The 24,676-nt window shown below is 41.7% G+C and overlaps 1 protein-coding gene across 5 annotated transcripts in view; it reads right to left on the reverse strand.

The window, feature by feature from the left end:
- Positions 1-24,676, reverse strand: part of LOC126255010 (carnitine O-palmitoyltransferase 1, liver isoform) — a 270,808-nt gene that overhangs the window by 172,747 nt on the left and 73,385 nt on the right. For 4 of the 5 annotated variants that reach the window (XM_049955362.1, XM_049955361.1, XM_049955357.1 and 1 more), the window contains exon 2: positions 16,689-16,782. The exons of the other annotated variant lie outside the window; for it this stretch is intronic. The gene's annotated coding sequence lies outside the window, so the exon portion shown is untranslated. The remainder of the gene's footprint in view (positions 1-16,688; positions 16,783-24,676) is intronic. 5 annotated transcript variants of the gene reach the window in all.

Consider the following 24,676-nt stretch of genomic DNA (forward strand, 5'->3'; position numbering starts at 1 on the left):
AGAAGATTGTATACATGGAAGAAGCCTGGAGATACTGCAGGTTTCAGATAGATTATAGTGAAGGCAGCAGAGGAACAAGTAGGTAAAAAGACGAGGGCTAGTAGAAATCCTTGGGTAACAGAACAAATATTGAATTTAATTGATGAAAGGAGAAAATATAAAAATGCAGTAAATGAAGCAGGCAAAAAGGAATACAAACGTCTCAAAAATGAGATCAACAGGAAGTGCAAAATGGCTAAGCAGGGATGGCTAGAGGACAAATGTAAGGATGTAGAGGCTTATCTCACTAGGGGTAAGATAGATACTGCCTACAGGAAAATTGAAGAGACCTTTGGAGAAAAGAGAACCACTTGTATGAATATCAAGAGCTCAGATGGAAACCCAGTTATAAGCAAAGAAGGGAAAGCAGAAAGGTGGAAGGAGTATATAGAGGGTCTATACAAGGGCGATGTACTTGAGGACAATATTATGGAAATGGAAGAGGATGTAGATGAAGATGAAATGGGAGATACGATACTGAAGAGTTTGAAAGAGCTCCGGGAGTAGACAACATTCAATTAGAACTACTGACGGCCTTGGGAGAGCCAGTCATGACAAAACTCTACCATCTGGTGAGCAAGATGTATGAGACAGGTGAAATACCCTCAGACTTCAAGAAGAATATAATTCTTCCAATCACAAAGAAAGCAGGTGTTGACAGATGTGAAAATTACCGAACTATCAGTTTAATAAGTCACGGCTGCAAAATACTAACGCGAATTCTTTACAGACGAATGGAAAAACTGGTAGAAGCCGACCTCGAGGAAGATCAGTTTGGATTCCGCAGAAATATCGGAACACGTAAGGCAATACTGACCCTACGACTTATCTTAGAAGCTGGATTGAGGAAAGGCAAACCTACTTTTCTAGCATTTCTAGACTTAGAGAAAGCTTTTGTCAATGTTGACTGGAATACTCTCTTTCAAATTCTGAAGGTGGCAGGGGTAAAATACAGGGAGCGAAAGGCTATTTACAATTTGTACAGAAACCAGATGGCAGTTATAAGAGTCGGGGGACATCAAAGGGAAGCAGTGGTTGGGAAGGGAGTGAAACAGGGTTGTAGCCTCTCCCCGATTTTATTCAATCTGTACATTGAGCAAGCAGTGAAGGAAACAAAAGAAAAATTTGGAGTAGATATTAAAATCCATGGAGAAGAAATAAAACCTTTGAGGCTTGCCGATGACATTGTAATTCTGTCAGAGACAGCAAAGGACTTGGAAGAGCAGTTGAACGGAATGGACAGTGTCTTGAAAGGAGGATATAAGATGAACATCAACAAAAGCAAAACGAGGATAATGGAATGTAGTCGAATTAAGTCGGGTGATGCTGAGGGAGTTAGATTAGGAAATGACACACTTAAAGTAGTAAAGGAGTTTTGCTATTTGGGGAGCAAAATAACTGATGATGGTAGAAGTAGAGAGGATATGAAATGTAGACTGGCAATGGCAAGGAAAGTGTTTCTGAAGAAGAGAAATTTGTTAACATCAAGTATTGATTTAAGTGTCAGGAAGTCGTTTCTGAAAGTATTTGTATGGAGTGTAGCCATGTATGGAAGTGAAACATGGAGGATAAATAGTTTGGACAAGAAGAGAATAGAAGCTTTCGAAATGTGGTGCTACAGAAGAATGCTGAAGATTAGATGGGTAGATCACATAACTAATGAGGAAGTATTGAATAGGATTGGGAAGAAGAAAAGTTTGTGGCACAACTTGACTAGAAGAAGGGATTGGTTGGTAGGACATGTTCTGAGGCATCAAGGGATCACCAGTTTAGTATTGGAGGGCAGCGTGGAGGGTAAAAATCGTAGAGGGAGACCAAGAGATGAATACACTAAGCAGATTCAGAAGGATGTAGGCTCCAGTAGGTACTGGGAGATGAAGAAGCTTGCACAGGATAGAGTAGCGTGGAGAGCTGTAGCAAACCAGTCTCAGGACTGAAGACCACAACAACAACAGTTGTGGTACATGGTCGCTTTTGCTTTTCGTGGAATTTTATCTTCTCAGAGAAGATTTCTGATTTGACTGTAAAAACTTTATGTATTCTGTGTGTTGCTGAATGGTGTTGTCTTTCGACATCATGCTTCCAAGGAACTTGAAATGGAAAACAGACTCTACTTTGACTAGAAATATATGAGAGTTTGTTCCTTGCCTGTTTATGGTCATTTCTACTGTCTTTGTTTTACTTATTTTTTAATCCGAAAGTTTTGAATGTGTTGTTCCAGTTATTAAGTTTCTTCTGTGCTTCAGCTTCTGTCTCTCCCCATACTATCAAATCACCAGCAAAAACCAGGGCATTTCGTTTGCTGTCTATTTTCTTGATAGATCTTATGATCTTGTCCATTACTATTACAAACAGGAATGGTGATAGCGTACTTCCTTGTTGGACACCTCTCTTTGTTTCAAACCACTCTGATCGTCCGTTGCCTAATCTGGGCACAGCTGTAACACATTTGGGATAGCTTCTTGACCGTATCAGTTGGATAGCTTGGCACCTTTACGTCATCCGAACAGTCCGATATCTTGTTTCGAAGAACACCATCATTATCTTTTTCAATATCCAGAAATCACAAGATTTCTTCTATATTCCAAGTACTTTTCTGTCAGCATTCTTTCTGCAAAAATAAGCTCCGTAGCACTTCAGTCTTTTCTGAATCAATTTTGTTCTGCCTCATTCAAGAAGTCTCATTTCTATGATTTTTCCTAACGGCTTCAGGGGGTGTGATAGAAGCGTGATGCCTCTGTAACTTCCACATTTTCGTCGATTGCCCTTTTTGAACAGAGGATTGATGACCCCTTTACTCCAATCTCCTGGGATTTTGTTTGTTGTTGTTAAAATCGCTTATCTCAATTGCAGCCCATATCTTCGGCAGGGTGACCCCCGTCCGTGTCTGCTCTGGTTACATACTTCTGTTACCGCGTCAAGTCCCCACAACGTCACCAGGCGGCATCCAACATCGCGGTGGGCAGTGGCCATAATGTTTTGGCTTATCAGTGTAGTTCGCAACGAGGGGTATAATTTTTTGCCAACATACCGCACGGGAAAAGCAAGAGATTGTGTCATCCAATAAGTATTCTCACGTTTTCCCGACGACTCAACACGTTTATTCTTACGTAAGTTATCAGTCTGATATCAGTTTCGTGCTGATATTTACAAGCACTCATGCACGAAATGAGCCAGAAGCAGAGATAGAGAGTGCACGACTATGAAGAATATTTTGATTCTGATTCCTCCTCTGATCATTTCATAGAGTTTCTATCGCTCTGTCTATGGAACGACAGAAATTTTTGTGGCAATATCCGTACCAAGTACCGGTATGCATTTAACTCAGTGTACAATACAAGTACGCTACACCAAAGGAACTGAGCATATCTATGCAGTAATTCTCATGTTTTCGTTCAGACCAGTTCGTAAATACGAATAAGAAGTCATAACTATATTAAACACTCATTCAGGCGGTTATTAATAGTATTACAGGAAACTGTAACCGAAAAAGGGTAGGCCGTGCGTTCCGCATTTAGGGGCAAAGAGTATATTGACATCTACGATGTAAATGAATTCCTCTCTACAATAGTTCCTTCGAGCCTGTCTAAATTTTGGCGCCTTTTTTATATTCCTTCCGATCTTTACAAAGAGACCCACCCTTTTAAATAAGCTAATGTCATTAGAGTTGTTGGCGGTTGAGCTCATAACATAACAATCGTACAATGTACCTGAAGATTTACTATTGTCAAATAATGATTATATCGCACCTTTCAATGCCACAGATAGGAAGCATTCACCGTAAGCAATGCGGAACTCTACTCACGCAATCACATACAAAGGAAAAATTATCTGACAGTAAATGATTGCAGACACAGAAACATCCCATCCCCAACATATTGAAAATTAAAAAAAAATAATAATATTTGTATTTTAATGGTTAGATTTTCTTTACAACTGGATCCAGGGAAGGGTGATTCGAAGTTAAATAACAACGGATGAATTAATTTAGCCTTGTAAGGTACACCATTCGCGAAGCACACAGAATACAGGCATTCTGGAATAAATTATATTTTTTCCGGGAAAAATTATATTTTCACAAACCTAATATTCATGTCTCAGTTGCTTTGTAGATGACGATAATGCAAGATCGTAAAAGTTTCGTGTATTTCCCAGCTCCTCGATATCAGTTGCGTAACGTTCACTGCAAAGGACAGCAAGCGGTTCGCCCGAACTCAACAATTTCTACCTGCTGCCGGGAAACGAAACACTCGAATTCGGCAAATCTTCCCAAAGCGCCTCCTGAGCGGCTTGCGCGAACTCAGCAACTTGGACCTGCTCGGGGCAGAGCAACTGCACAAACTCGCTAACTCTTCCAAATCTGAAGGGAGCAAATGCACGACCTCTGTCACTATTTACAACTGTCTAAAGGATATTGTACATACTGGACCAAAAAAAAGATATAAAAGAAAACAAATAACACATATACACAAAAATTTTATTACAGATTTCACATAAAAAACATTTCCTGAAAACAACTGCCTTTCTTTTATCTTGTATGAAACACGTTTCACAAATTCTAATTTGCCAATTTCACCATTTCTGCGTAAATCTAACTTCGGTTGTACGAAAGCTTGCCTCTCTCTGGTTTTTGGGTCCGTCTTGATGATGCGGCCATTTTTTGCAGGGTTATTTCTTATGTAGGTATGTTTGTTCATGTATCAGACATGTCACAAATTAGATGTTTGGATGAGGAGGTTCTTACATTATCAGCAAATCCGGTGACTTTTTGGTCTTGTGACCAGCAAAATCATCAGGAACATCTTGAGGATTTACAGAACTAATTCCAAATACGTAATGCAGCCACTGGCCTTTTTCACTGTTCTGGTCTTTGTGCACCGAAGCCAAACCAAGTGTTAGTATTTTTCGCCATCTGAAATATGTAAGAGAAAGTAATGTTTGTGGAAACTAAATACGCAGAACTTTTTTAAGATCCACAGCTTAAGCAATGAACACAACCCTTGGTAGAGTGTGACATATAGCTGATTTTAGAAGCAACGTAATTTTAGGAAGAATGGTAATATAGTATCTTTCAAAAAACAGCAAATAATATTCTATACTAATTATGACCGACTATCGCCCAACGCTTATACGGTTTTCATACAACAAATACAATTCTATTTACCAAGCTTCAGCCAGGTAAAATCGACAACCAGTAATCTTGACTGATGGAAAGGCAACTTCAATACTCTCATAGATAGACTGTTCGAAGGGAATTGCCAACGTTTTTCGATTAAAAGATTTGCCTCTTCCCACATTCATCTCGAATACACTGCATAATTTTCAAATATGTTTCAGTCATATCTATTTTAAGGCTGAACACTTAGGGTACGTAATAGCGTCCAGAGTTACTGTAGATCGTGAATAAGTAGAGAAAGTGTTTCGCTGCATATTGCAAAGTACCAACTGTCAGTATTGTTACAATGCTTACATTGGTATTTGGAGCCGGCTGAAAAAACAACACGACCATTTTCCGTATCATTATTATTCCGTCTTTCGTAGACGTCACCTCCGTCTGTGATAATGCACCTTGAATTTCAAACGAGGACTTTGGCAGTTTCGGGACACAGAAAACGGGCGCGAATAATATACTTACATCCTTCTTTGTTAATGTCTTCACGGTTGTATGGCTGTCATCTACTTCGTTGTGTATAAGCTCAGATGGCCTTTCATTCAAAGCTTTGCTTTTTGTTGTAACCGTATTCGATAACATTCTTCTGTCATCGAGTGTTCTAGCTTACAAAAGTGAGAGTCCAAACACGAAAATAAGTTGTCGCTCCCAATTGGAAATCATTTAACAGATCAATATGAATTTTTACTACAGCATCGTCATCCACGTTCTTCAGTTCCTAAAACTCTTCAAGGCTTGATTTTATAACCATCGCAGATTAAATGTACATTACCACAGTCACCAAAAATAGGTTGTAAAATGAGACTTCCTGTCAGTTTTCGCGTGGAAGACTAACTTGAACTACACAACGAAACGCTATGAGATTCTGCACAGATGTAAGAGAGTTGCTCTCGTTCACAGGACTGACGAGTTCAGTTAGGGGCCAGGCACACCACACCTTTTGACTTATATCTAAAGGTTGGGCTGTGCTGCTACCTATGTACATAGTTGCCGAGATCGAGTGTGCTATTAACCGGCCCTTTCACAGTACCCTTCTTGTGGTCATTATAAGTTGCCAAGTCTGAGTCTGCCCACAGCAACTGCGAATCAGTACTGAGGGACACTAAACAGCTTACAAAATAACTTAGTCACCGTTCCCACACACGTGACCATTTTTTCTTACTTCTCCGTCACAGTGGTAGACACACGTGTCAGTCAATCCTGGACGACGCGATGGACTCTGTCCTCAAATCTGTGTGTGGTTTCTGAGAGGAGATACAGCCCACCTAGCGCCGTGGCTCCTGACTGCAATAGCGGGTGGCCTTTCACTCGGGCGATTATGAAAGACCGTTACAATTACCTGCTGGCCAGCAGGCGGAAAAGAGCTACCACGTTGCTAAGACACCGGCTTCCGCATCAGTGTGTTGAGACACTCATTATGAGTCAGGAGCGAGCACAAGAACAATCTTTCGCAGTAACTAGATTAATACGCGGGAACGCAGACTACTGTACTGTAGACTTTATGAGGCCTGCTCGGATAGCATATAAAGCATGTATGACAGTGACAGATCTACAGATCACGAGAATACGTTTTTATTAAGCAAACACACGAAAATCTAGCCTGCACATCTTTTACAGGTTCTGAAGATTCAAACTGTAGTTTACCTTACACAGTGTTTGGACCGTCGTTTCTTGAAGTCGTTGGAAACCAAACATCTACACTCAAATATAACTGTCCTATATTAATAATAGGCACAAAAAACTTAGTTCTTAGGTTCCGAATTTCTTCTAGTTACCATCCTCTTCCCTCTCCAAATAGTTTAAGCAAAACTGTTAAGCACTCGAGTGTGAGATAACCATCTCAAAGTTGTTCATCTGAAACTTGAGGTAGATTAACTTTCTTAATAGCAGAAACAAACTAGAGCTTTATGTCTCGATATTACAGAAGCTCACATTTTAAATCTCATCGACAGCCTGTACAACAATGCGATCCCTCATAATTTGTTAGACAATTCTTAAACATTGAATGTTTCTTTTTTTCTCCTCCTGATCTTCCATTTCTTTTTTCTTGACGATGAGAACTTACGGAATGACCGGCTCCGATTTTCTTCATACTTATGGGATTCCAAAGCTATTCCCATTTCCTAAAGCACTGCGACGCAACTCGCAAAAATAGCCTTCGAAGATCTGAATATTTCCCAGCTGTTAAGCAGAAAAGGGCTGAGCATTCTTAATATAGTTGCCGGTAGCTGACTGCATTGCATAAAAGTCTTGTAGTCGCTAAGTCGTTAGTTAGAGTACTGCCAGTTACAGTTGCATTCTCTATTTATTGGCAAACAGAAATGTTAATTAACAAATACATCATAAGTTTTTAATTAAAATATTTTTATTTTTAATCGCTGTTGTTGTTGTGATCTTCAGTCCTGAGACTGGTTTGATGCAGCTCTCCATGCTACTCTATCCTGTGCAAGCTTCTTCATCTCCCAGTACCTACTGCAACCTAAATCCTTCTGAATCTGTTTAGTGTATTCATCTGTTGGTCTCCCTCTACGATTTTCACCCTCCACGCTGCCCTCCAATACTAAATTAGTGATCCCTTGATGCCTCAGAACATGTCCTACCAACCGATCCCTTCTACTAGTCAATTTGTGCCACAAATTTCTCTTCTCCCCAATCCTATTCAATACCTCCTCATTAGTTATGTGATCTACCCATCTGATCTTCAGCATTCTTCTGTAGCACCACATTTCAAAAGCTTCTATTATCTTCTCGTCCAAACTATTTATCGTCCATGTTTCACTTCCATACATGGCTACACTCCATACAAATACTTTCAGAAACGACTTCCTGACACTTAAATCTATACTCGATGTTAACAAATTTCTCTTCTTCAGAAACGCTTTCCTTCCCATTGCCAGTCTACATTTCATATCCTCTCTACTTCGACCATCATCAGTTATTTTGCTCCCCAAATAGAAAAACTCCTTTACTACTTTAAGTGTGTCATTTCCTAATCTAATTCCCTCAGCATTACCCGACTTAATTCGACTACATTCCATTATCCTAGTTTTACTTTTGTTGATGTTCATCTTATATCCTCTTTCAAGACACTATCCATTCCGTTCAACTGCTCTTCCAAGTCCTTTGCTGTCTCTGACAGAATTACAATGTCATCCGCAAACCTCAAAGTTTTTATTTCTTCTCCATGGATTTGAATACCTACTCCGAATTTTTCTTTTGTTTCCTTCACTGCTTGCTCAATATACAGATTGAATAACATCGGGGAGAGGCTACAACCCTGTCTCACTCCCTTCCCTATCACTGCTTCCCTTTCATGTCCCTCCACTCTTATAACTGCCATCTGGTTTCTGTACAAGTTGTAAATAGCCTTTCGCTCCCTGTATTTTACCCCTGCCACCTTCAGAATTTGAAAGAGAGTATTCCAGTTAACATTGTCAAAAGCTTTCTCTAAGTCTACAAATGCTAGAAACGTAGGTTTGCCTTGCCTTAATCTAGCTTCTAAGATAAGTCGTAGGGTCAATATTGCCTCACGTGTTCCTATATTTCTACGGAATCCAAACTGATCTTCCCCGAGGTCGGCTTCAACTGCAGAGCTAGTTGGCATATAAACTTGTACTACTGTGGTAGGCGTGGGCTTCGTGTCTATCTTGGCCACAATAATGCGTTCACAATGCTGTTTGTAGTAGCTTACCCGCACTCCTATTTTTTTATTCATTATTAAACCTACTCCTGCATTCCCCAATTTTGATTTTGGATTTATAACCGTGTATTCGCCTGACCAAAAGTCTTGTTCCTCCTGCCACCGAACTTCACTAATTCCCACTATATCTAACTTTAACCTATCCATTTCCCTTTTCAAATTTTCTAACCTACCTGCCCGATTAAGGGATCTGACATTCCACGCTCCGATCAGTAGAACGCCAATTTTCTTTCTCCTGATAACGACGTCCTCTCGAGTAGTCCCCGCCCGGAGATCCGAATGGGGGACTATTTTACCTCCGGAATATTTCACCCAAGAGGACGCCTTCATCATTTAACCATACAGTAAAGCTGCATTCCCTCGGGAAAAATTACGGTTGTAGTTTCCCCTTGTTTTCAGCCGTTCGTAGTACCAGCACAGCAAGGCCGTTTTGGTTAGTGTTACAAGTCCAGATCAGTCAATCATCCAGACTGTTGCCCCTGCAACTACTGAAAAGCCTGCTGCCCCTCTTCAGGAACCACACGTTTGTCTGGCCTCTCAACAGATACCCATCCGTTGTGGTTGCACCTACGGTACGGCTATCTGTATCGCTGAGGCACGCAAGCCTCCCCACCAACGGCAAGGTCCATGGTTCATGGGGGGGGGGGGGGTTTAATCGCTAACAGAACAAAAATAAAATTTTATACGGACTTGTAGACTGTCGTACTGTTGTAAAAAAATATGATTAACACTGTTCAATTCTTAGAAATAAGACATTATTTTCTATCTGATGTTTCGTATTTTTGCAACAAATTCTAATTTATTATTTTTTGTGTACATGGGCTTGCTCATCTGATAAGAAACAATAAGAATATATTATTTTTATTAAAATTATAATAAAGTATTTGTTAATTACATTATGTATTTGTTAATGAACATGGAATTTAAGTAACTTCTAGATAAAATGACATTTACGTTACACATTAAATTAATGGAACTTATGTTCGTAGTGCATAAATAAATGTTTTATATATAGCCGCGCTTCGAAATCTAATCATCAAAGGTTTTTTTTTTTTTTTTGTCGTGTTGTGCTTACATGTAAAGGCTTGAAGCGGTTTTGCTAGGCCAGTCAAATATCGGTTCCCAGATCGTCAGTTGTTTGACACAAATTGTGTCTGGAAATCAGCAGTTGTGGTTTCTGATATAGTCAGCACAATGGCCGTTTCTCTTCAAATAAATATCAGAGGTAGACAACGTCACGCTCGGTCTAATATTTCTACTTTTCATCTACTGCAATTAAGGTAACTAAATCCAGATCAGACGAAAATATTTTTAAAAAACGACGTAACCTAACAACCAAAACACGTTTCACAAACAGTTGTGCGTTTACGTGGAAGCGGAAATCCGATTCACAAGTCGAAACCGCGTTCCGAGAAAACGCATTGCTGTGTCTATAGGACCAACCAGAAGCAGTATTGGGAAATCGGTTTACGTAATCCGGTTCTGTGAGCCCCACGTGAAAATAGTGCACGAAGACAATCGAAAGAGGCCAGTCCGTAAGGTACCCTTGATAGTGGAAATATTTGCTTTTGCCCTAGATTTACGTAGTACAGTGATCATCGGCTTCAACATTTCCACTATTTGCTGTTCAAATGAATTTCGCCTGTTTATGTCGTAAATGTTAAGGTACGTCGTAAGAAGTTAAGAAAGCATATGATGGCCCCAATAAGGTTGAAACGAACAATTTACCTTGACGTAGCCACCTACTGCTAAGCCTTATCTGAATTTGAATGGTACTTAAAGCGAAACACAGGTGCAATTTCTTTTTCATATATGAAACATTTATCTGGCTATTAGCGCTTCCCATGATTAGTCCTTGACCCATGAACAGTGAGCAGCTGGTAATCCACCACACGAATAACCCGCAGAAAGTCCAAATAATCTGCTGACGTGGACTCGTCCATGCGCGAAAAAGTAGCAGCCGACTAGTAGACAAACCTCTCCTTTATAATGCAAAGCGACATCTGCTGGTTGATGCCTCCTATGGGCAGTCAGTGTTCTCAATGTTCCCTCTGTGAACCAAGTTCTCCGTGCTTTAGATTTCACACGACGATTGGTGCAGCTTACAGGATGCAGCTCGCAGCGAAGGAAGGAAACCAACAATTTAATGAGATGGCAACTTCATTAACGACTGAGATCTATCTCGGGTGAGCCGCGCGGAGTGGCCGCCTGGTTTGAGGTGCCATGTCACGGATAGCGCGGCCCCTCCCGCCGGAGGTTCGAGTCCTCCTTCGGACATGGGTGTATGTGTTGTTAGCATAAGTTAGTTTAAGTAGTGTGAATGACCTCAGAAATTTGGTCCCTTAGGAATTCACACAAATTTGAACATTTTCTGCCTCGGGTGGTGGAAAAGGACTTACGACGACTTGGCTGAAATATACAGTATACATATAGCACTTCGAAAATGAAGCGGTTAGCATCAAGCACGGAAATAATCAGATGTCATGAGTGATTGGCCGTTTTATAGGAAACTGTCCCAGAGCCTCTATAGCGTCACTTACAGAAATCACGAAAATCTTGTAAAAACGTCCTACTGAAATTATGACTACACAGCTCCTGCCTACTAATCCAGTGTTTAACTGTTTTGCGACGATTCCTGCAAGAAGTAAAAACTGTTTCAAGTTTAGTAATAACTAGAGAAAACAGTGGTGTTTGAAATGACATTGGTGTTGTAGCGCCGTCAACATACAGCAAGCTAGCATGACACGGCTGGGAGGCGCATACTGTGTGTCAGGAAGGCGGTGACGGTGAATTTTTTCCTTCCTTTTAATTTTTTTCCCCAGCATACAGCGGTGCCAGCGAGCTTTCCTCGGCCCTGGATGTGGCAGCAGTGCGCCAGAACACTCCCCGGTTAAAGTACAGCGGCGGGCAGCGTTGCCATTAGGAGATGGAGTGGCGGCAGGATCGTCGCTTCCACAACGCGCAGTCGAGTGACCTCGTGGCAGCGCCACAGGAGGTGGCCAAAGGTCGGGCAGCGGCCACGCGGAAGTGGGCGTACAACGCGGACGCCGCCGGCTCACACGCTTTCCGGAGAAAGCTCTCCCCCACTCCCACCGCGACGAGCGCGTGCGCGCAGTGCACTGAAGCGTACAGGAGATTCGCAGGGGCCCTCTGTCGTCAGAGTTCGTCAGCCTATTTCAATGTCGTTTGTAGGTATTCGCCATATTGACCAACACGGATGTTCACTGTTTACGTCTTCCACAATTTAATGTTCTCCACTGAGACCGACATACAATTTAACACGGGTTAGTCGATTTAAAACACGGAAGTTAAGAAACTATCTAGAACAGCGTAATATTAGTGATAATGAACCGGGTTCAACTGCGACTCCATTCGTTCTTTATGACTGATGTAGAGTTAGAAATATCTGAAATGTATTCGCAGTTGCAAATATGGGAAACCATCAGCTGTATAATGGAACGATGACAATGATAATTTGTGACGGACCGACATTCGAAACCGGATTTCCCGCTTATCGCGAGCGGTCGCCTTATTTGGCTACCCAAGCTCAACTCAAGGCCAGACCCAAACTTCGTATATGTGTGTACAATCTGTACTCTTACATCCATTATGTATATTCCCGTACAGAGGAGTCATTTTACTTGAAAGTCGCTTACCCAACTTCGGCGGATAAATAGGATATTGCAGTGCATGTGTTATTCCGAATTACGAAGTAATGTTCCTTCGGACATGCACGCAGTGCAATATCGTGACACCGGGCGAGCGACGTTCAAGTAAAATGTCTCCCCTGTACGGGAATATATATAATGGATGTGCGAGTACAGGCTGTAAAACGCATGGTTGACTACGTATGGAAGTTTGGGTCTGGGCCGGCAGTGGTGGCCGAGTGGTTCTAGGCGCTTCAGTCCGGAACCGCGCGACTGATACGGTCGGAGGTTCGAATCCTGCCTCGGGCATGGATGAGTGTGATGTCCTTAGGTTAGTTAAGACTAAATAGTTCTTAGTTCTAGGGGACTGATGACCTCAGATGTTAAGTCCCATAGTGCTCAGAGCCATTTGAACCATTTTTGGGTCTGGCCGTCATTCATGCTCGGGTAACCAAATGGCAAGGCGACCGCGATAAGCGGGAAATACGGGTTCGAGTCTCGGTCCGGCACAACTTTTCATTGTCGTCATTCCATTATATAGCTGATGATTGCCCACATTCCAAAATGCGAATACATTTCATACGTTTCATAATGACTGCATTAGCCTGCATGCACGTCCGAACGAACCTTATATAGTAATTCGGAATAAGACAGGCACTGCAGTATCGTTAGTAATATGTTTTCTTCTTAATTTTGCGACATGTACTAACTTTAGTTGATGCTAAGTTACATCCCGGCGCCAAGCTTACTACCTAAGGTGGTCAATACGAAGTTTCGATTGTTTCTGAACCACTGTTCACTCTGAGCGATACGGTTGGTACTGGCCAAAAAATATTGGCCGTCAGTTCCGCGACCACTGCTTTTACCTTTTGTCGTAAAAAGTTATGATTCAGGTGGCTGTGTGAGATGACATAAAAACACTTATAACGCCACGAACAAACATACGGATTCTCACCACAGACCCAGCGCCTGCTCGTAAATAGAGCTACACCGTATTAGAAATTATAATACTCTCTCTTCGTGACATTGTCTTAACAATGTTCACCTGCCGATAGAAGGATGGCAGCAGCCTGTGCTACATCCAGTAGAACTTGCATTTTAGTCCCTTGGAACCGATGTGTGCACTAAATTCAAAGAAAAGGTAAGATACTGTTCACCTGTCAGGAGTTTCGACGCTCGGGGTCGGGACCTCAAAGTCATTAAAGCGGATAAGCCACGCTGCACAAAAATATAAATAAAAAAAAAGCTTCCTGCTGATATACAAACTCTTCCCCAGATTTGATCAAACAAAAGGTGGGAGATGCCACATGTGCTCCTCGATTGAATCAACAAAGCGTGTTTAAATCAGATGCCAGAGGGCAGTGTAACTTCACAACTCATTAACATGGCCTGGAAAGGAATTATGAGATTCTCATTCTCTCTCTCTCTCTCTCTCTCTCTCTCTCTCTCTCTCTCTCTGACTAGCGCCTCATGCCTATATTTTTTACAATGTTACGACGTTTCAGATGCGTAGGTATTGCGCTTTGTCCAGTGGCAGCATTGATATCGAGATTTTGTTATGAGCCTATGGCGCAGAAGTCAATTTTTGCTCGATAGTTCTGAATATCGCTAATAAATTACAAGAGGCTAGATCGCAGCAATTAAATTATAAACTTATCTAATCTACAGTTTCTTGGCAAAATGGTTTGAATGAAGACGTACCTGCACGTCTACTGTGAAAAATGATAATTTTCATACCAAAGCATCTATAAAAGATGAATGTAATGTGGAGGAACAACTCCTTTAAATTCACTGAATAGTAATTTATTTATGTACTTCCACTCTTTGAACCTGCGCAAAATGATAATGAGACGGTGGAAGAAAAGAGATTGTCCACACATGCTGCTATATGTGTGGACAATATGTCGTACACAGCATATATATCGACATATCCATATGTCGTACACAGCAGGGCAATTGAATTAGGGACACGGACCGGATATCAAGTACCCCAATCGCCCTCAATAGTCCAGTTAATGAAGATGAAAAACGGTTGAACAGATAAAAGAACCGTGTAGTCACAATTTCTGTAGTGGTAGGGGGTGTCATTAACAACGAACACTTTTTTAAGTTTTCCTAGAATAGCTCGAAAACTGCGTCGTCTAGCGAAAATGTTTCCTTGTACGAAATTAAACGATGTTCAGTTCCCTACAAAAAGGTTCATGTAAAAATCGTAGATTATTAAAAATAGTGTTTTAATGATATAAAATTAATGTTTACTGTTAAATAAAGTGGGTTAAGAACAAATATTAAATGTGCGTACTACATCTAACTGCAGTAGAAGCATATTAAGGGATAAACTGTGTTCTGGGGGTGTAACAGGGTGAAAATCTGGGTGTGGAGGGTAGAGGCTGAAAGTACGAGGGAAAGTACGCTGTCAGATTGTGGGCATGCACTTCCCTTTTTTGTAGGTCTGCAAACGGAAGAGGAAGCAGGTGATTCCCCACTCTATCTATCCCCCAACGTCACAAGAAGCAACTACAGGGTGTTTCACGAAGTTATACCGACCTCCGCAGCATGCCTTATGAATCGATGGTGACATTGTGCGCAGACAAGCCCAGCGGTATTTATTTTCCACAAAATGCTTTATTGCTATATGGAATACAGATATGAGTTATTAATGATACTAACGTACTACAGTACTTAGATGTGGTACGCACATTTAATGTTTGTTCTTAACCCACTTTATTTAGCAGTAAACATTAATTTTATACCATTAACACACTATTTTCAGTAATCTGCGATTTTTCCATTTCTTTAAATGTGGAAATTAGCAGACCCAGAAAAAAAAATGAACAGAGCCTTTTTATTTAATTTCATACCAGGAAACACTTTCGACAGAAGCCACGGTTTCCAAGTTATTCTAGAAGAACGTAAAGAAGTGACTTTCAAGTTCCCACCCGGTAAGGCTTAAACCCACCTGTCAGAATATTTAGTGTGTTGTTCATGACACTGCCACCTACCACTGTACTCAAATTTGGGACTAAATGATTTTTCCTCCTAATCTTATTTTGTTGGTTGGACTATAAGACGACCGCGAAGCGTCGTGGCGGACTCCACGAGATAGGGAAAGCGTTGCAGATTCATCCAAATCCACGACTGATCAACAATCTCACTTGATGGTGCCCCACATATCCTCGATACGATCTAGGCGAAGTCATCTATGGGTCACACATGTAGTATGTTCCTTCGCCCTTTGCCAGTGAGAGACTATTGCAGACTTATCAAGGATCCCACTTCCATTTATCACCCTTCAGCAAACAGCGTCCCACATTTGCCTATACGACGCAATATTGGGAAGTGAGATGCATTATGTCATGTGGTTTTCGATGTACTTAAACCAATGCGTACCGCGACTCATCAGCCCAGTCGACCTTTGTCCAGCCTCTAATGGCGGTGCTTCTATGCCCATGTTAATGTCAACGCCCAGTGGTGGACAAACGTATGGTTGTGCGTGCTGTGACTTCTGTACGCTGCAGCCATTTCGTGTTTCTGGATAGTACATAGCTGCTCACCTGTTGTTGCCCCGCCTTCCACTGCGGAGTAATTTGCCGCACTGTGGCCTTCTAACCGCAATAGTGCTCCCCCCCCCCCCCCCCCCCCCGCCCCCTACTTCCTGCAGTCGAGGAATTCACGATTCACACTGTCATTACAAAGACCAATAGAATGTTTGGCAGCTTCCCTGCTGCCGAGTGGCATGTCAAATTATTGCATTCACCGTAGTGGTAGAATTGTTCTAGCCTCAACACAAGACCTGTTACTAGTTCAATTTCTCACGAATATGCTCTTCAAACGTATAACTTCATTGCTGCAAGAAAAAGAGCACAAAAGACTGTTTCATACATAATACTCGTACTATCATAATGCAGGTGTGATATTAACGAAATTTTGGATATTACAATTCCATATTTTCTTCCAAACTGATACTTGTGATGCATCGCCAAGCATTATTTCTGGGAACGGTGAAATGAAAGTTTTTCTATTACGTAAGAAGCGCAAGAAGACAGTTTTAACAACCGAAGACAGTGACTGAAATTATCCTTACAAGTATTTATACTTCGAGCAGTCTTACCGTATGTGTTACAACACTTACAGTGAAACTTCAATCGATATTGTCCGAAGGTACAAAGGGCTGCACCCGTTCTCTGCTAGAGGACGAGTAGAACCTCCAACATCTCCACATACACCTGAAAATCAGGAAGAGCAACTCATTCACAACAGTCAGCGCGCTACAAAGTATAGTAAATAAATAGACTGTAGCCAGTTGTCAGTGCGGTTTTAAATTCACTGACATAGCACTGTCGTCTACGTCCAATAAAAAGAAAGAAAACTGACAGTTGAAACTAATCATAGACGGAAAACCTGGTTAACAAATTCTCATGTTTAGGTTGCAACATTACACACACTTCCAATGACGGCACCAGTCGACAGTTCCAAAAATATATGTATGTATGTATGTATGTATGTATGTGGCGCAATCAAGAGGAGCTATGGGAATATTAGATGGGAAACAACGTTTAAATTCTACAAAGTAATGACACTGATTTGTTTCTGTGAACGTAGGGCACTAAACGAAATAATAGGGCAGAGGATTAGAGACTACAGGATAGGGTATCACATAAAAAGAGGAGACAGGGACACGTATCAATAATGAATGAAGACAAGACTGCAAACGGAGCTTCTGAAAATCAGGTAAAAACTCAAAAGAGCGAAACCTACATGAACAACGACAATATGGGCAGGTCAAAGGAAGGTTTCGTGGGCGGGACAAACAATAAATGTTGATGCTTTTACTGGCGATAGCAACGGCGCTTTGGTGGCAACGGTATTCTTGGGATTAAATACTGCATTACGATCAGACATGCAGAAAACAAATTTAAGAAGAAGAAACCAAATAGGTTTGTGAACAGCAGAAAATTTCATATGCAATCTTTGTGTAGTCACAGTCACTCTGAATGATTTCGTATTGCTTGGGTTTACTGGGAATTGGGGCTTAAGCAAAAATGGAATTATGTGGAAATCATCAATAGTTTCCAGTTGTTTCCTCAGGGGCACTGCGAATCAAGACAGATATTGTTTTCTGTTTTGACGCTGTCTGATGCGTATATCACTTTTCACCGTTTTATTAAATCGTGCTCTAGATACTGAAAATAGCAATACCAAGACAGATAAAAGTAACTGAAAATAATTAGGTAGCTGTAGGTGATAATGCACAAATGGTTAGGAATGTGAAACAGTGCATGAGCTCCGACTCTGAGATGGTGTGACGCTCCCGTGTCCAGAAACCAGAGCCTTTTGCGTTCGTGTCACGAGATCAAAGAGACAACGAATATATTTCTGGACAACGCGAGTCCCTGTAAAATCATCACTGTTAGCCAGGCGAATGTGCAGGGCTGGTGACACAACGCAGTGGTACATATATTTCGAAGGACGCTTTCACTTTCCTCGCTCCATGTGGTCGAATATTGTGCTGCTAAAATATGGCGTGTTGAGTTGCCTGAAGTGAGGCAGTCACTCAGCCCAAATGTCTCCCTTATGGGATCACTATGCAGATTGTCTCCTATCAGAGCAGTACAGATCGCAAGGCATCCCAGCAGACCATCACACATGACCTTTGTCCACTATCCCTCTCAACAAACTGCATGCCAGATTCTGGCAATTATTATAGCGACAAACACTCGTAAAACACACACACACACACACACACATACACACACCACGGTAGGACTGGTTGCAGCAGGACTCGTTCAAAATACATTTTGTTACCCAGTACGCCATCTTAATCATCATCCAATACAATAACGGCTAGACATGAAGTTTCATCGTTCGCCAAATCAAAGTCACAATCTTACCGTCGATCCACCTCACATCAGTGGGCGCTCGGCTTTTCAGGACGACAAGATATAGTTTGAGGTCTAAATCCTATTCATCACATCCAGAACTGTTCTAGTGGCAGTCACATCAGAGGTCTAAACTGGACAGTACATATTTTTTCGCTCCCTTGAAACAGACCTACCTAAAACACCACGTACACCGACAATTAAAGGCAGAAGAGACCGAAAGCCGCAGCGATAGAAAGCTGCATGTTGCTTACTTGCAGCGCGTCGACGGGTGACACTTCGACAAAACGGAAGCAGCTCGGTGAGATGAGTGATCCCCACTTCGTTGTGCGAAAATAGTTATCAGCTATGCGTTTCAAGACAGAAACGCAGCGAATGACAAAATACAAGAGTTCACTGTCTTTCATATGTACATCGTCTTCTAGATGAGCAGAGGTAACATGGCGTTCACAACGTGAAAAACTTGTGAACGCTACATAAAGCAAGTGGAAAGATAATTGCTCTTTGGTCATTATGCTACAACTGAAAAAACACATTATTGTACATGATCACCCATATAGTTTCAAATAGCAACTGCATAACTGATAAGTGAACGGGGCTCTCGTTATTATCAACTTCTGTTGTTTACGACACTATACTATGGATATTACTCTGCAATGCACATGAAGTAGCAAATATCGTCTACACGACTATCTGTTTGTTAGTGGCTTTAGTTAATAATACACATCAATATTTTTCAGTTATGTAGTCACCAAACTACTCAAGCCTCGATTAGGATCTTACAAATAGAACAAATGTCTTTTAAGGTCTTACATGACACATAAACCCTTAGATAATAAACAGTCATGTTATAACAACAAAAAACTCAAATTCTGATGTTTGTGTGTTCAAAATCGATAAACGTGTAATAAAAGTTACAAGTTCAAAGTGCAAAACTGCCACGAACCACACTAGCTTAGAAGACTGCACAGACTTTCTAGTGTATGTACGTAGATAAAGCATAGTAGTGAAACTATTCTACATTTATAAATAAGCCCACAGTTCAGAACAATGGCTAGCAAGCTAAAAAAAATCTCAGGGTCAAAAAAATATTTGTAACTACATGTGATACAATATTCATGTGCATGGATGAGAAGATTTTGCCTCTGTCCTGTACCGCTTCAAACGCTTCCGTCAGGCCAATCGTGTGAAAGCTATGTAAATATTTGTGTGAAACGGTGTTGACACAGGTGACGATGCCAACACGTTTCTCTTCCAGCAGAGGATGTTTTCTGGCAAGTAGCTAGACTGACACGTTCACGAGGTTGTAGAAAGATAATAGGCTCATAGGTGATATGCGGCTTATAGTAAGTCTGGCACTGGAAAAGTATTAGTTGATGGATACCCACAGTTCGAGCAGCAATTTAACTTCTTTCTGTACTTTAAATTTCAGTGAATATAATATGATGGCAACTTCAAAAATTGTAAATAGATGGCTCATTTCGTCAAGGAATACAGTCGAGAGAAAAAGTGTCTGAAGGAGTGATTCTAACACGAAAGTACATTAATAAATTTAAGGCAATTTAAATATCTCTACATAAGAGCCCTATATACGTTACTTTTTCTGGAAATTGCTGTACCTAGAAGGAACGGTCTGAATGACTCAAAAATAGATGATTCCTAGAACAGTGGAAGCATAATAAATGATTCCTATTGTAAAGAGATGGTGTGCATGTAGGTCCCGCGGATTGCAACAGGTGTGGACATCTCTGCATCGACGGTTCGACGTCATCCGCTGTGCGCTGGACTGGTGACACGCATTCCATTGTGTCTGCTTCCATTGACCAGAAACTGAGCGGCAAAATGTAGTGTTTTCGGACGAGTCCCGCTTCATAGAGTCTTAGGGCAGGCGCACACTTCAGGCCAAACTATCGAACGATAAACTGGTGGGGCTGGACTGCCTCTAAGCAGACTGCTTCAATTGGTCCGCAGACTGGCCGACAGCCAGTCGTCCAATTGATAGCCATAAAGGTAGACTTGGATTGTGCACTTTTTTCAATAGAATGTTGTCAGAAAGATATTATATTATTACAACTACTGTAAAACGTAGGGAGGAGAATAATTAAGAAATTATTAAGCCTAGAATATTGGGTACAAGCGGTATACAATGACAGATAATTAAGAGTAAAGTTCTGCACGCTGTATTCTAAACCACTACACATCCGAAAAAAGGTTTTCGCTTTTTACCGACTGAGCACTGCCATTTTCAATGAGCTTGTTAAAATAACTGGGCCACCAATAAGAAAGCACGATACAATTTTAAGTGGTGCTATATCTGTAGAAGAGATAATTAGTGTATCGTGTAGGCAAGTAATACATATATTTTCTTTTTATAGCTATATTAATTAATTGAGGCCCTTAGAATAAAAAGCTAGTTTTGAGAGAAATGCAATTACAGTTTCAGGGTTTCACTAAGGGGCGTATGCGCCAAAAACTAGATTTGAAGACTGATGCGATTACAGATTTACTGCGCTTTATTAACAGAATTGATAAACACATTAAGAAGTGTTCAGACGTGAACATATAAAGTAATTTTAAAATGGTGTTTGACAGACAGTCAAGGTTTCTGAACGCTAGTTTCATCGATAATGTTATTTACATAGTGTATGTATTCATGCGAGTGATACCCAAAACTGTTTTCCTGTAACGTTAACATTTTGCAACAGTTGATTTAATATTAATCATTAATATAAGTAAGAAGGAGCACATAATAAAAACATAATGAATTAACTAATTAATATAAAGAAATACGTAACTATAAGGCATATAGGTAATACACCGAAGACGACAGAGTGCTGTTCCAAGTTGGATTGGGTTGTGCTGTGAGAAACGAATATGTCAGTAATGTCAAGTGTCATCCACTGCTGCCTCCTCTTCTCCCTCTGGTGTGTGATACATGTTTTCTTGATTAGTAAATATACTTCTGAAGTATGCTCGATGATTCGCAGGAACGTACGGAAGAAGGGGGCGAAGATCTGCAAGTTTTTTTCTGGTGAAACGACTACAGGTTTAGTGTACGTATCCGGCAGGGGGACTATTGAAAGACTGAAATGATGATCGTGGCTCTTCACACATCCTTTTTGCAGATGCACTTGATAACGTTCTCCGCCATCGTAGCTCTTCACACGTCATTTTTGCAGATGCATTTGATAAGATTCTCCACTGTAAGTTGTTTTAATGCCAAATACCATTTTTTAGTTGCCAGAGAAAACAAAAACTCTTCCCTCTGTATACTTCGTGCCTGGAACATGCCGCTTCGTTATATGCTGTTGCGAAATTCCTACATCTTTGAACTGGTCTCTCGTTACCATACTGACACCAAAAGGGTTCTTCCTCCTGCAAATTCATATTTATCGGGCAGTCTGAATCCCAGTAAACACTTCTCCTAAGATATAATTCTACATTCCCAAAATCACGATCACAAGGGAGATAAGAGTGTCTGGGAACCATGAAGTCATTTTCCATTGCTGAGAAACGGTCTGCGTGGATGTATCTGAGGCAGATCAGAACCATGTTCATGTTTTTATGCTTCCCACTACAGCTATCGCTGAAAATACATAACGTCTTCACTTCTGGTGGTATTTTACTTTCAGTGTAGTGCATGAGGCAACTTGCAATTTCAGCAGAGCCTCGTTTTCCAGTATTTTCAGCCCAAAGATACATTAAAGCTGACTATAATTTCCTCTTGTAAAATTGGATTCCGGAACTTATTTTGGGAGTGGGAAGCGCCTGTTGCATGTCTACGGAAACAGCAGCTACCGTTGGATCCTTGTTATAACCCATTTGTTTTAACAGTGCTTGTGCCATCACAGCCCTGCATCCATGCAAACTCTTTTCCTGTTTTAATAGAGGGTCTTCGGAAACGATGTCTTGCTTCATTGTCTCCGGTTGTCGCTTTGTTGTGCCATTATAGTTGCAGGTGTCAGACGCAGGAGGAAAAAATCCAAGATTAAATACTGCGTTAAAGATATGACGGTAAAATGACACAGAAACTGGACGATCTCCAGTTTGTTTTTTTTTTGGATATATTTAAATCTGAGTATCTCCTATGTGGACTTTTAGTTCTGCTGCACTGGTTGTATAAGCCAGGGAAACGGTTAATGTGTGCCGTTACCTCGTCTCTGTCTGAGTCACGTATTCTTCGTGTCTTCTCCTGGTGCCCACGATGATCTACATCAACGATTCCAGTTCCTGTAACCTTGTCACGAGCAGTACGCGGTCGATTTTCACTCAAATCACGTATGTTGCGAATAGCAACTGCGCAAACGTTGTGACTGTTATATGTAAAACATTCTCGGTTTTCTTGCCGCGTCAATTCGGGATAAAATCTCAAGCTTTCGCCGATAGCCTCCACTGTCATCGTCAGGAGCAACTGATTATCTTCACTGCTCTCTCACTCTCACCTAATATCTTCTCCTCTTTGGGGAAGTGTGTGGGGGAGTTTTTAGCTTTACGGTTTTTACTCCACTGTGTACTTGTGTGATTGATTATTTCTGTAGCTTTTGGGTGTCTGCGTGATGTGATGAATGTTCTGTGTGTGTCCGGTACTTGCTTGAGGTTGGCGAGATGATTGGTATTTTGGGGGAGGGAGGAGGATTAGGAATTGGATATAGGGATGTTCTCTTCGACTTAGTCGTCAAAGATCGTCATTGGGCGCTTGTGCTTATCGCGGTACATGTCATACCGATCTATGGGGTTATTTCCAGATCTGGAAGAGCTCTCGTAGAAAGCCTTTGCCAGATCTTGGAGTGGGATATCGGCAGCGGCGTGAGATCGTCGCTGGGGAAACCCATTAGTAGGTGCAGTTCCCTCCTGAGGGCGCGGTTCTGCAGCCTCTGGAGTTTGTCCAGGTGCTGCTTCGTCGCGTATACCCAGACAGGGCACGCATACTCCATAACTAGCCGTATGAGGGCCTGATAAACGTTCACTCCTACAGAGCAGGGAAGGGAGCTCGATGTGTTGAGGACAGGGTATAGGTTGGACATTCTGGTACAGACCTTCCTGTGGACTTCGTCTATGTGGGGTTTCCACGTAAGACGAGAGTCCAGGGTTACGCCATGGTACTTGGCGGTTCTGCGCCGGGGGAGTTAGGTTCCGTTTAGGTGATGGTGGTGGGGGAGGGGGGGGGGACGTATAGGAGGTCCGCGCCTTCCGAGCCTACGGGTGATCAGCATAGCCAGCGTTTTTTCAGAGTTGATGGTGATGCGCCAGCGACGGGCCAAAGTTTGTGTGTCATCTAAAACCCTCTGTAGCCTACGGATGACCAGGCGCTCGTTCGTATTTCGAGTGTAGAAGGCTCTGTCATCTGCGGACTGTGCGGTGTGCACCAGGGGGGCCGTTGGTGTGTCCGCTGTGTACAGACTATACAAAACGGGCCCCAGGACCGATCCCTGTGGCACCCCAGGACGAATACGCCTTTTGGTGGAGGTGGAGGTTTCTACTTTGACAGAGAAAGTTCTATCCGTGAGATAGCTTTTGATCTGCTTAACTATGCCCCCAGTGAAGCCTTGAGTGTACAACTTGCGGAGTAGCTCTCTATGCCATACTGAGTCGAAGGCTTTGGCTACGTCTGGTAGCACTATCCCGCAGTAGCCGCTGTGGTTGAAGCCCTCTGTGGCTGCATCAATCACTCTCATGATCTGTTGTGGGGCAGAGTGGTTCTGCCGGAATCCGAATTGGAAATCCGGCAGAAGTTCCTCTCTGGTAATGTGGTCCTGTACAGGTATTAGCAGGAGGCGCTCATAGATCTTGTTGAGAGTTGGCAAGACGCTAATCGGCCTGTAGTGCTGCGGGAATAGCGGGTCTTTACCTGGTTTGTGTATCGCGACCATTTCCGCGTGTTTCCAGAAAGCACGACTCACGACCTTTCGTCATATCTTCGCTTTTACGAGTGCCTCTCTCCGATTTTCCAAACTTCACAAGAGTTCTCCTGCATAGATTGCTGGACAGCAGTCCTGGATGACAAGATATTCCGAAGAAGTATTGAAACTACGTGTTAGATTAAAACTGTGTGGCACGACGAAACTCAATCCCAAAAACGTAAATTTTCAGGATCATGGCATGACAAAAAGTACTTAATATCTCAACTGAGCTGGAGTACAATATTACCTCTTATGACATTCATACATATTATAAAATGGTTGTACGTATATACATATGTTTGTATGTATGTATGTATGTATGTATGTATCTCCTAAACCAC

Source organism: Schistocerca nitens, chromosome 1 (assembly GCF_023898315.1).
Source record: "Schistocerca nitens isolate TAMUIC-IGC-003100 chromosome 1, iqSchNite1.1, whole genome shotgun sequence".
Classification (NCBI taxonomy): domain Eukaryota; kingdom Metazoa; phylum Arthropoda; class Insecta; order Orthoptera; family Acrididae; genus Schistocerca; species Schistocerca nitens.